Here is a 14013-nt window from a genome sequence, read left to right on the forward strand (position 1 = left end):
TCACCACCTGATATAATTAATTTAACACAAGATGAAGTATGCCTGCGTCTGAGTAAATTAAACATTGACAAATCCCCCGGGCCAGATGGCATTCATCCACGTATATTGAGGGAATTGAGCTCTGTAATCGACAGACTCGCTTGTAACAGGGTTGGTGCCTCAGGATTGGAGGATTGCTGATGTGGTACCAATATTTAAGAAAGGTAAGAGGGTAGATCCAGGCAACTACCGTCCAGTAAGCCTGACATCAGTAGTATGCAAAGTTTTTGAGGGCATTTTAAGGGATGACATGCAAAAATATATTGCAGAAAATAATATAATAACTGACAGACAGCATGGATTCTCAGAGGAGATCTCAGTTATCTGTATAAATACATGTGTGGTCACTATAAGGGACTGGCACATGTCTTATTTCTTCCAAAGACAATACTAAGGACCAGGGTGGCATACACTGCGAGTGGAAGAAAAGCGATTCCGGCAGCTAAATAGGAAAGGGTTCTTACCGTTAGAGCAGTCAGACTGTGGAATGCCCTACCACAAGAGATAGTAATGGCAGATACTATAACAGCTTTTAAAAAAGAGCTGGATGATTTCCTCGGTACACAAAACATTGTTGGTTATAAGTGTCTTAGGGACAAAATGTAGAATAGGTGGAGGAAGGTTGAACTAGATGGACCTAGGTCTTTTTTCAAGCTAAGTAACTACAGTGCCTACAAGTAGTATTCAACCCCCTGCAGATTTAGCAGGTTTACACATTCGGAATTAACTTGGCATTGTGACATTTGGACTGTAGATCAGCCTGGAAGTGTGAAATGCACTGCAGCAAAAAAAAATGTTATTTCTTTTTTTTTTTTTAAATTGTGAAAAGTTTATTCAGAGGGTCATTTATTATTCAACCCCTCAAACCACCAGAATTCTGTTTGGTTCCCCTAAAGTATTAAGAAGTATTTCAGGCACAAAGAACAATGAGCTTCACATGTTTGGATTAATTATCTTTTTTTCCAGCCTTTTCTGACTAATTAAGACCCTCCCCAAACTTGTGAACAGCACTCATACTTGGTCAACATGGGAAAGACAAAGGAGCATTCCAAGGCCATCAGAGACAAGATCGTGGAGGGTCACAAGGCTGGCAAGGGGTACAAAACCCTTTCCAAGGAGTTGGGCCTACCTGTCTCCACTGTTGGGAGCATCATCCGGAAGTGGAAGGCTTATGGAACTACTGTTAGCCTTCCACGGCTTGGACAGCCTTTGAAAGTTTCCACCCGTGCCGAGGCCAGGCTTGTCCGAAGAGTCAAGGCTAACCCAAGGACAACAAGGAAGGAGCTCCGGGAAGATCTTATGGCAGTGGGGACATTGGTTTCAGTCAATACCATAAGTAACGTACTCCACCGCAATGGTCTCCGTTCCAGACGAGCCCGTAAGGTACCTTTACTTTCAAAGTGTCATGTCAAGGCTCGTCTACAGTTTGCTCATGATCACTTGGAGGACTCTGAGACAGACTGGTTCAAGGTTCTCTGGTCTGATGAGACCAAGATCGAGATCTTTGGTGCCAACCACACACGTGACGTTTGGAGACTGGATGGCACTGCATACGACCCCAAGAATACCATCCCTACAGTCAAGCATGGTGGTGGCAGCATCATGCTGTGGGGCTGTTTCTCAGCCAAGGGGCCTGGCCATCTGGTCCGCATCCATGGGAAGATGGATAGCACGGCCTACCTGGAGATTTTGGCCAAGAACCTCCGCTCCTCCATCAAGGATCTTAAGATGGGTCGTCATTTCATCTTCCAACAAGACAACGACCCAAAGCACAGAGCCAAGAAAACCAAGGCCTGGTTCAAGAGGGAAAAAATCAAGGTGTTGCAGTGGCCTAGTCAGTCTCCTGACCTTAACCCAATTGAAAACTTGTGGAAGGAGCTCAAGATCAAAGTCCACATGAGACACCCAAAGAACCTAGATAACTTGGAGAAGATCTGCATGGAGGAGTGGGCCAAGATAACTCCAGAGACCTGTGCCGGCCTGATCAGGTCTTATAAAAGACGATTATTAGCTGTAATTGCAAACAAGGGTTATTCCACAAAATATTAAACCTAGGGGTTGAATAATAATTGACCCACACTTTTATGTTGAAAATTTATTAAAATTTAACTGAGCAACATAACTTGTTGGTTTGTAAGATTTATGCATGTGTTAATAAATCCTGCTCTTGTTTGAAGTTTGCAGGCTCTAACTTATTTGCATCTTATCAAACCTGCTAAATCTGCAGGGGGTTGAATATTACTTGTAGGCACTGTATGTAACTATGTAACTCAAAAGCACCAGGTATCAGACTCTGCAGTGTGAACAGGGTCAGATGTCGCCATGACACCTGGTGAGTTTAGAGCTGAACATATGCTGGGGCCACAGAGTCAGCTGCTGTTTGGTGCTGCAAGTTGGCAAATTTAATAGTAACGTAGTTGGATCACACCATGGGTATGACCTCACCACAGATCTTGGAAGAGAACAGGTACATTGATTGTATAATACTTATCCTAATTCTAACAGGGGGAGGGGATAAGTATGAATAACCCCCCAGATATTATCTGATTCTCAGCAGCTGCCGATTTTATAAACTTTACTTTCTTGGATTTCAAAACCTAAACATCCGAGCTGACCACTACAGGTATGTATAGAATCAGCCTGATAGTGCCAGTATAGCACTGGCTTTAGGTTATATAGGAAAATCCTGGTGATTGGTTCCCTTTAATTGAAGAGCACTTTACAGATATTGTCATCACTGTCCCCATTGGGGATTATAACCTAAATTCCTCATCAGTAGTGAAGAGAGGACCCGTTGAAGTTTGGTTTGGCAGGTTCAGCGGACTTTAGATAAAGTTCTGTTTTGGACCTGGACTTGACCTGAACCTCATTGGAAGTCACTGATTGGGCAGTTCGGGTCTCTACCCACATACAGCCAGATATAACAAGAGCACTTCTGGGGAAAGGAGGGTGGGTTTTTTTGTTTTTCTTTTTGGGGGGGAACATACTACATTCGCTAATGCTGTTGTTACCCCCAGTACGAGCCATACAAACACTGCAACCGGCTTGCACTGGGTCGAACATACCTGAGCACAGCAAAGCTCGCTTGAGTGGTCAGCATATGTAAAGATACCGAACTCCAAACTTGAATACTCATTTTTTTTTGTAAAGTGTGTGTTTGGTACGAACATCAAACTTTACAGTTCGGGTCCGCTCATCTCCACCTATCAGTCTTTGTAGTGTTGGAGGAACCCAACATAAACTCGAAGAGGACATACAAACTCCTTGCAGATTTGGTTGTATTTGAAACTTAGCAGTCAAAGAGACTGCTGGAACAGTAAATGTGAACAGGGTGCTAGCCAAAAATACACAATCTATATAAAGTGAAAGCTGCACACCAAATTCAGAGACATATGAACAAGCATAACTGCTTTATAATACATAAGGAGTGAAAAATACAATTAGCCATATGAAAAATGTATTTTTTTTCCAAATAGTCCTCAGCAGTCACATTTCAATGTTTTCAATTTTTCATATGGCTAATTGTATTTTTCATGCCTTATGTATTATAAAGCAGTTAGGCTTGTTCATATTTCTTTGAATTTGGTGTGCAGCTTTCACTTTGTATTTGAAACTTAGGACTTCAATAGAGCAGGACTACAGTGCTAACCACTGAGCCACTGTGCTGTCCATAATGTATGCAGTCTTTATTGAGAAATCTGATGACAGGTTTTTTTTCATGACTACCTATCATGCTTTGGAGAAATTAAAATGACACATAAAACACAAATATATGATGGGATGATCAAACTCATTATTACTTAGAGCTGTGTATGGGAAAGGCTCTTCAGTGTCCACTACAGACAACTTATTTTTTTTTATTAGCTGCATTGCATTGAAATTAAAACATTTTAATCTTTAATCTAGCTTAAAACTATCCTGCCGCATTTACAGCCCGTATGCAGACCTATTCATGCCCATGGTAACTGTGACAGGTGTGTCACGGGTGACAGACAGTCCTGTCGAGTCCGTCAATAGAAGGTCGCAGTGTTTGGCTGTGCAAAATGCTCACTGACTTTCTATTATTTCTGTTGTCAGTATTCAGTGTACTAGGTATCTCCTCTGCTGGGTTTTCATACTTTTCCCTTTTCCCTCGTGTGTCCCCCTTGTGTTTTTTTTATTGTTTAGTGGAGTTTATGAAGAGCTCATCCCATCCATTCCCTAAGCAGTTCATGTATTTTCCCCATTTGTCTTCCTTGTGTCGTCTAAAGAGTGCTTTACACGCTGCGACATCGCTAGCGCGAGCGATAGCACCCGCCCCCGTCATTCGTGTGACATTTGGTGATCTCTGCCGTAGCGAACATTATCGAACATTATCGCTACGGCAGCGTCAAACGCAATACCTTTTCAGCGACGTCGCTGTGACCGCCGAACAATCCCTCCTTCAAGGGGGAGGTGCGTTCAGCGTCATAGTGACGTCACTGCGGCGTCACTAAGCGGCCGCCTAATAGCAGAGGAGGGGCGGAGATGAGCGGCTGGAACATGCCGCCCACCTCCTTCCTTGTTCATTGCCAGTGGTCTCAGGTAAGGAGATGTTCGTCGTTCCTGCGGCGTCACACATAGTGATGTGTGACACCGCAGGAACGACGAACAACCAGCAGCATGCACCACCAACGATATTACGGTATGAAAAGGAGCGACGTGTCAACGATCAATGATTTTTGACGTTTTTGCGATCGTTGATCGTCGCTCCTTGGTGTCACACACAATGATATCGCTCACGGCGCCGGATGTGCGTCACTAACGACGTGACCCCGATGATATATTAATAGCGATATTGTTGTGTGTAAAGTACCCTTAAAGTGGTTGGTGGGGTTCAGAAAGAGCTCATCCCACCCGTTCCCTATTTAGGGTCCAGCACTAGGGATACCTAGGGTCAGGTATCCGGCTCGGCGCATAGATGCGGAATCTCTCTAGGGTGGTGAGTGAAGCCAGTGGCCAGCAGTTGACTTGGTCAGGGGTCACCATCTCCCCCTTCCCTAGACACAGGGTTTCCCTTCCGTTCCCTTCCGCCGTTCACTTGGTACTTCCCCATACCTAGCGTGACAGTAACAGACAAGAAACAAATCATGCGCTCAGTTATTTCTTTTGTGCTAAAATTATATAAAAGGTCATCAACATTAGAGTCCATTTAATATAATCCAATGGGGACACAAAATATCACATTTACGTGGCTCCATTCTAACAGAATTCTATTTATGCTGCCAATTTTCTGATGAAGAAGCGAGACCGGGCTAATTATAAATGATTATTTATATTTGAAAAGCAACATGAGGGACTGAATGTAAATTAGAGGACACAAAATAAAATGCAATTACATATCCATTGTGTTGTGACCTAGGAATCCTTGGCTGGCAGATGCACTTGGCATCAGGAATGCTTCTTGTTTTCACACTCTCTGGCTGTTTACTATTCCTTTGCACAGAACATTGACTTCGCTGGCTGTGCGAGGGGATGCTGGGGAATTAAGAGTCGAAAGTGTGTCCTCCAATGCACTACAGTCAGTAGAACGGCTCTTCCAGATTGCAGAAATAGGTTTCACGCCCCAGTAATCTTTGGATGTTGGATGAAGTTTCCCGAGTGTAGTCACTTGAGCAGCGCCATTAACATCACCAGCTGATTTATAGCAAATAAGAAAAAGCAAAGAGATGAGGCTCGACCAGCTCCCGAGTAGGAAATAAGGAAATTTCACGAGGTTATCATAACAGGTTTCTAAGGAATAAGTCCCACTCTGGTTTTTTACCGCATGCACCCACTTTGGTGCCATCTCCGAATATTTGCTCAATGATGGTGCCAAGGAAATTAATGAGATGTTTCAGCACCTGAAGACAAGGAGTGAGGACGCCCTCAGCTCTAGCTATGACTGACATTTTCTGCTCATGATTTCAAATTAAAGGAAAGACACCTGGGGTTATATAGATATTGGTGCTGGTATAAATGCTAATAATTTTATGATTAGGTTAATTTTTGATACTATTGTTGGAAATTATATATGGCATCTGTTGCGGCTCTGTATCATGGCTTCTTAGTGGCCCGGAGCATCTCATAATGGTGCTCTGGGTATCATTAGCAAGTTAATTTGTTGTGAATAAGATGAGGCATCGGCAGATTGTACAGCCCTGCTGTGTTATGTCACATGATACATAATTATATAATTGCGGGGTTTACAACTTTAGAATTTTCATTTTATTTTAAAGGAGTATCTGGTTTCAAAATGTTCATTTACAGTTAGTGAATTCTGAATTTGTAGTGTGATGCCCTGGCCTATCAGGTCGTCACAGGACATTGTGCAATCTGCCCTTCTGCATGGTGTCCATCTCCTCTTTGGTTACGGGTCCCTGGCCTTTGGTGTTGCTAAGAGCAAGCTAGTCAAAAATCCTAGAAACACTCAGCACCACACCCACCAGACACACCAATGGGTAGCCTGAAGGGAATAGGGCCCCCCACTTGGGGGGTTGGTTAGGGAGGGTCAGGAGTGTCAGGAGTAGTCAGTCAAGTGGTGACTCTCGAGAGGAAAGGTCACACGTTGTTGGAGGAGGTTAGGAGCTAGGCTCCTCAGTTACTAGGTGGCAGACATTGGTCTGGGCCTGGTAGGAGCTGGAACCCCGGTCGCAGGGGATCGTGTTAAGGGGCACGGAACTGCCGAGCAGGGCGGACGGCGGCCTTGAGCCATCTCCGGGCAGGGGCCAGGGTACGGCGGGGTACGTGGACCCTAGGCCGGGAAGTAGCTTCAAACATCCTGGTAATTTACCCGACAAGGGCGAAGACTTCATGATTCGTCCTCCACCTGCTCCAAAATCGGGGTACTAGCGCAACGAGGGGGATAGGACTTTCCCAATACACAGTCCATAAAATCCTGAGCGTGAACCCTGAGAGCAAGCTCACTCCGTTATCCATACGGATGAGCGGGACCCGACTAGTTCCACACTACAGGGGCCAACCAGTAAAGAAAGTGCCAAGGAAAAGGCCACAGGCTAACAAGCAACACCATTGGGCACGGATCCCAGCATGCTCCCTCCCTGCTACAGCGGTGCTAAGAATTCCGGTTTACAAGTTGTTGGTGTCAGCGTTATTGGACTGAGTGAGTACGCAGTGACTCTTTCCTCCCCAACGGTGCTCCCCTCCCACCACCACCAAGCCCCGGGGCACTCACCCCCTAGCCATGGAGGGGTTAAACACCTAGCTGCCATACCATCGCCACCAGGCACTCTCCACAGTAGCGGTGGTATTACACCTTACCACACACCGCATGTGGCGTCACGAACTCTAACAACAAAATCCCTTGTAAATACCCCTCTTTTATTTTGAGTGTCCGCGCGGCCCCTCCCGGGTCCGGAGATCCCTCGAGCCACCGCGGATCCGGATCCGAGCAGCAGCCCGGCTGCTGCCGCCGGGGCGGTACAGTAGAGGGAAGTCAATTGTCATGCACGATGTGGATCCACATTTAGAGATCACTACTACACAACTTACCATGCGTTACCAGTTTGCTATTACTTGATTGGACTCTGTACACACTTCCAACAAGCAACCTGGTTTCTGCAAGTAGCTCTGTTCTGTCGAGTATTGGTTGTTTTATTTACCACTGCTTCTGGCACTTTAGGAGTTAATGCCTCCTAGAGCAATGGCTGGCTTCTGAGTGAACCAGGTTTACTAATCAATATTTCCAGCTGATCTCCTACTTAAGTCTCGGGAGTTTTAAGTACCATTGCCGAAGATCGTTTCTGCTTGCAGTTGCAAAATCCCAGCATCTGTGTCATTCCTCTTTTTGGTGATCAGCGGTTTGTTGTCTGCTCTGTTTGAGAGTTCCCTGGTGTGAATTACTCCTACCCCTTTAGGTTTCCTCCCTCCGGTGTCATTTTGTCTCTCCTGTGTTGATATGTGCGGTGTGAGTGTGTTTCAGTTTTATCGCCTTGTCTGTGTCTTGGGGAGTTTGTTACTTTGTACCCTGCTCATCCCAGGGTTGGGGGTATGGGGGGTGTTATTAGGACAGAGTCAGACAGTAGGCAGGGGCAGGGCGTACACCTAGACCTCTATACCATCAAGGGTACCTCCAGGGTCAGGGTGAGTGCAGGGCCCACACTCTTAGGGTCAGTTTAGCACTCCTTGATATCTATCTTTTGGCCAGAGTGGAGAACAGTTTTGCTGTGGAGGACCTTTCCTGTCCGGTACTATACAGAAAACGCAGTGAAAATGCAGTGGATAGGGTGGATTTATACGGAGTCCATGAACATGGAGGATTAAGTAAGGAGATGGGGAAGTGAAAAATTCCGACAGCTAAATACATAGCAAAGCGACTGCAAACAAACACTGCCATCTACTGGTCAAAGATTGTAAGAAAGGTAAAGAAGTCTATCAGCAGGAACTGTAAAGTAAAGCTGGTGTTTCCAGAAAGGGAGGGATAGCAAAAGACACTAGGTCATGTGATAGCTGTGTTTCAGTTAGAAATTATAAAAAAACCATGAAAGCAGAGAAGGGGAAGAGTTGACGGCTGAAACTCTATCAGTACAGATGTATGGAAGCATCTGAGCAGGCTTATAGCCGCAGTCATCAGCATGAGATGAATCAATGAATTGGGACCTCAGCTTAGAGAAGAAAGGAATGATTAGAAGATGAGAAGTCTGCAGAGAAGAACCGAGAGGATCGTATGACCAGGGGAATGAAGAGGATTTTATTTGACCAGATTAATTGAGAGGATTGGCTGACCGGAGGGCAGATAAACAGAATACGGATGACTGCTACACCAGATAGGGAAATACAGACAACTGTGTGAGTGTAAAATATAAATAAGGCACTCCTAGATCCAGTGAAAGAATATTTTTTATTAAATACTCAGTGTAGTTAGACGTTGCGGCCCACACATGGCCTTCATCAGTAACTGAAACAAATAAACAAAATATACAAAATTACCACAAAGTAAATAAAATAAAAATTATGTATATATAGTGTAATTTATCCATAGCAGAACAACTGTCTGTTTAGTGATACATAAGATAGAAGTGGAGAAGACCAGTAAAATTGGGGAACATCACATGAATAGATACATACAGTATATTAAAGAATCTGGATCCAAGAGGAAAAGCAAGAAAACAAGAGGGTGATGTGGGGAAAGAAAAACAGAAGAGAAAACAATGGTAGTAGAATAGTGGTATTATAGAGATGTGCACCCATCTTACCTAGCACCTGAGTTGAGGAGGAATAGATTATGGTATGTTGTTGCCGTCAGTGCTAAAGGGAACACTAGAACAAATATGGAAGGATATCAGATATGGTACTCCCTCTCAGTGAGAAAAGCAAGGAGTATAGTTGTGAACGTACCTAATAAATGTAACTTGCAATATCGCACTCCTAAAATGTACAGTTGTGGGAACGCAGGCAAGCAATCAGCTATGGTCTGCAGTTTTCCCATTAAAGAATAATGCAGTTGTAGTGGGCTGCAACGTCTAACTACACTGAAATTTTCTCTCCAGGACAGGAGACAAACTCTAGCACAGCGCCACCTATTGGAAGTAGCGATCCTAAAAGTTAAATGTGGATTTTCAACAATCCTTTACAAATAACTTAGGATATATATGCCAGATCAGAATCCCAATTTGCAGACACGGTGTTTCGGGGTGCTTGCCCCTCGTCAGTGCAAAGCATGGGGTGTCTGATCTGGCTATGAGAAGCTTTGTGGGACCACGGGGGAATACTATTCTCCTTATGGAGACTTTGCAAGCCAGTCTGACTGGCTACTACACTGAGTATTTAATAAAAAATAAAAAATATTTTTCCACTGGATCCAGGAGTGCCTTGTTTATATTTTACTACATATGGTTCGGAAACCTACTTGAGCACCCTAGCAATTATTTTTGGGTAGAAGTGCCATATCCTATTGAATTGTGTGAGTGTGACCTGATGTGTACATTACGGTACAGAGGGGATCGGAGCCGTGCTTCAGGAGACAGAGGTGACCAGAGTAATGTTTCGCTGAAGGGACTCATCAGTAGGAGACTTGCAGCCTAAGGCCAGAGTCACACTTGCGAGTGCCTCGCGTGTAACTCGCGCGAGTCTCTCATTGAATCATCCGGCACGGCCTCGCACTCTCCTGACAGGAGCGGGTCGGTTGCATGTATGTCTATGCAGCTGAGATGCTCTTGTCCTGAGAGTGTGAGTCCATGCCGGGTGATTCAATGAGAGACTCGAGCGAGTTACACGCGAGACACTCGCAAGTGTGACCCTGGCCTAACTATTAATATGCCGATAGCAAGGTCACCATAGTAAACTTATTGACTGAGTGACTACGATATCAACCCCTTTGCCTCCGACAGACTCTAATGTACTACAGACTAACCTATCAGACAGACACCATTCTAAACAGGAGCTGTTCATTTACCTTCCTAACTGACGTTTTGTTAAAATTATTATAGTAACCTTCATATGAAGAATCAATATATTCATTGTGTAAAATGTCCTGTATCACATTCCTATAATTTTCCTGAAGACCGTACTCAAGCTACCTAAATTGTTTGTGTTAAGAAAATAAATAATCTTTGGTTCAAATTACCACGTCACGTTCATCACGTTCTGCGCCGTTGCATCCTCGCACCTGTTTACAACTACATGGCAGCAAGATTACTAGTCCTCTAGTGAAAATCTTTTACTGATAAAAGCTATTTTATCAAAACTACAGCAAATAGCCCAGTAAGTAACATTGCTGGAATCAGGGTCTCTGTTTCTACATTATGCTGCTCTCAGATTAAGTGGCAAAAAAACTGATGACACATTCCATTTAAATTAGCAGCTATGGTATATGGTTCAGATACTTTGTGGTTACAGTTTATTGGCACGAAAGCTTGACGGTTGCAGGTTATTGGCACAGATGCTTGGCTCTATGATCTATTACCACAGAATCCATTTCCCCAGATGAGCCTTAACGGTTGGAACGGTTAAACAACAGATTTCTCATTTCCAACTCTGCCACACACATGCGTGCTTGGCTGAGCGTGCATGTTTATTTCAATGGATAGAGTGGAATAAGCCGCTGCCAGACTATTTTATGTGCAAATAAAGGATTAGACATGTTAAATCTAACTAACAATGAGGTTTTTACCAACATCGCCAATTATCATGTTGGTGTTGGGATCTGTGGAGACTACAGATTCTGGCACTCTGCCTGCTAACTTCCATTATGTCTGTGATCAACGCTGGCAGACTCAGGGATCGACCTGCAGATGTCCAGTTCATAGGCAGGCTAGCAAGAGTTAAACTCTGCAGGGCTGCTTGTTAGTCTCCTTTGATCACATGCTGTGGTGAACCAATCACATTCGCTCCCCTTCTATATATGATGGCTGCATACATCCTTTAATGCCAGCTATAGTTTCTCTATACTGGTTACTGGTCTGGTGAGATGTTGTGATCTAGACTCACTGGTGGTTGTAGTTCATCATTGCTGTGAGCGGTTGTGGTGTTAACCATTGTTGTCCTTTTGTTGCTGCCTTACGTCTCTTGATTTTATCCTTAGTTTCTTACTGTTTGTTCCTGTGAGTTTGCAGTGGGTCAGAGTTTTGTTTTTTCGCTTATCTGTGTTGCCATCACACTCCTGCCCCTTCTCTCTTTGGTGAAGGGAACAGTTTAGTCCTGGTTAGGAGAATAGTATGGCATGGGACTTTGGCATCTCTACCATCAGGGGTAATCCGGAGGTTAGACATAGCCAAGGTCCCCTAGCATGAGGGACAGTATAGTCCTTCGCTATTTTGTAGTCATATTGTGACACTAACACGCATAATATGTTTCTCCCCAATATCTGCCATTGAACAAAACATGGGATAGCTCACTTGAGATCATCGGCCAGTCCTATATACAGCTTTACATTTCTCCGATCTGCAGTCAGGGTCCACATTTTTACGCTGAAGTAAGAATGTGAGCAATAGACAGGCTCTGGCGCCATCAAACCCATGAATAACTAATTTTTAAGAACATTAGAGAAAGATTTGTGACTGCATAAAGTGAAAAAATACTTTTCCAAGCACCAAATTGATGGAAACTGTTGTTCATTCCGCAGGATTTATACTTATTGTTTGCCTATGTAAATGCTCCAAAATATTTCAGGCTTTCATTTTTGTCATATTAAACATAGTCATAGCTAAACCTGATATATGACTGCAGCCTCTCATCGGTTACAGGCGCCCTATTACATAGCAGGTAATACATTCCATTATGAGGTCATAACACCTGCAATGATAAATCTGTAGCACAAAACACAATGCAGACCAACAATTTGATTATATTTCTGCCAGTACTTTCCAACACAAAATACTTTTTCCTGTTTTATACATCTGCATATCTGGAAGAAACCAAGACTATATACCACACGGTACTGGGTTCTGTTATATATACACATATTCCTGCTGAGATCTCAAAAAGAAACCACTAGCCATTTATTTATACACAATTTTTCCTTTTTACTGCAGGTAAAGCTTGTATTAGCTGGTATAATAGGTTAGAAATGAATCTTCAGGACTGCTGAATACACAAGTATATACTAAAATCCCAGTAATATAACGCTTCACCCTTGATTAACTAGATACACACATGGTCAAAATTGTTGGTACCCCTCGTTTAATGAAAGAAAAACCCACAATGGTCACAGAAATAACTTGAATCTGGCAAAAGTAATAATAAATTAAAAAATCTATGAAAATGAACAAATGAAAGTCAGACATTGCTTTTCTGCTTCCATAGAATTAAAAAAAAAAATAAAACTCATGAAACAGGCCTGGATAGAAATGATGGTACCCCTGAAAATAATGTGACAAAAGGGACATGTTAAATCAAGGTGTGTCCACTAATTAGCATCACATGTGTCTACAATCTTGTAATCAGTCAGCGGGCCTGTATATAGGGATACATATACTCATTGTGCTGTTTGGTGACATGGTGTGTACCACACTCAACATGGACCAGAGGAAGCGAAGGAAAGAGTTGTCTCAGGAGCTTAGAAAGAAAATTCTATACAAGCATGTTAAAGGTAAAGGTTATAAGACCATCTCCAAGTAGCTCGATGTTCCTGTGACTACAGTTGCACATATTATTCAGAAATTTAAGATCCATGGGATTGTAGCCAACCTCCCTGAATGAGGCCGCAGGAGGAAAATTGATAACAAATCAAAGAGAAGGATAATACGAATGGTAACAAAAGAAGCCCAGAAAAACTTCTAAAGAAATGAAAGGTGAACTTCAAGCTGAAGGAACATCAGTATCAGATCGCACCATCCGTCGTTGTTTGAGCCAAAGTGGACTTCATTGGAGACGACCAAGGAGGACACCATTGTTTAAAGAAAAATCTTTAAAAACCAGACTGGAATTTGCCGAACTACATGTTGACAAGCCACAAAGCTTCTGGGAGAATGTCCTATAGACAGAGGAGACAAAAATGGAACTTTTTGGCAAGGCACATCAGCTCTGTGTTCACAGATGGAAAAATGAAGCATATCAAGAAAAGAGCACTGTCCCTACTATGAAACATGGAGGAGGCTCTGTTATGTTCTGGGGCTGCTTTGCTGCATCTGGCACAGGGTGTCTTGAATCTGAGCAGGGTACAATGAAATTTCAAGACTGTCAAGGGATTCTAGAGAGAAATGTGCTGCCCAGTGTCAGAAAGCTTGGTCTCAGTCACAGGTCATGGGTCTTGCAACAGGATAATGACCCAAAACACAGCTAAAAACACCCAAGAAATGGGTAAAAGGAAAACATTGGGCTATTCTGAAGTGGCCTTCTATGAGCCCTGACCTAAATCGTATTGAGCATCTTTGGAAAGAGCTGAAACATGCCGTCTGGAAAAGGCAAGCTTCATACATGAGATAACTGTAGCAGTTTGCTCTTGAGGAGTGGCCAAAATATCTGTTGAGAGGTGCAGAAGTCTCATTGACAGTTACAGGAATCGTGTGATTGCAGTGA

Source organism: Anomaloglossus baeobatrachus, chromosome 6, assembly GCF_048569485.1.
Source record: "Anomaloglossus baeobatrachus isolate aAnoBae1 chromosome 6, aAnoBae1.hap1, whole genome shotgun sequence".
NCBI lineage: Eukaryota > Metazoa > Chordata > Amphibia > Anura > Aromobatidae > Anomaloglossus > Anomaloglossus baeobatrachus.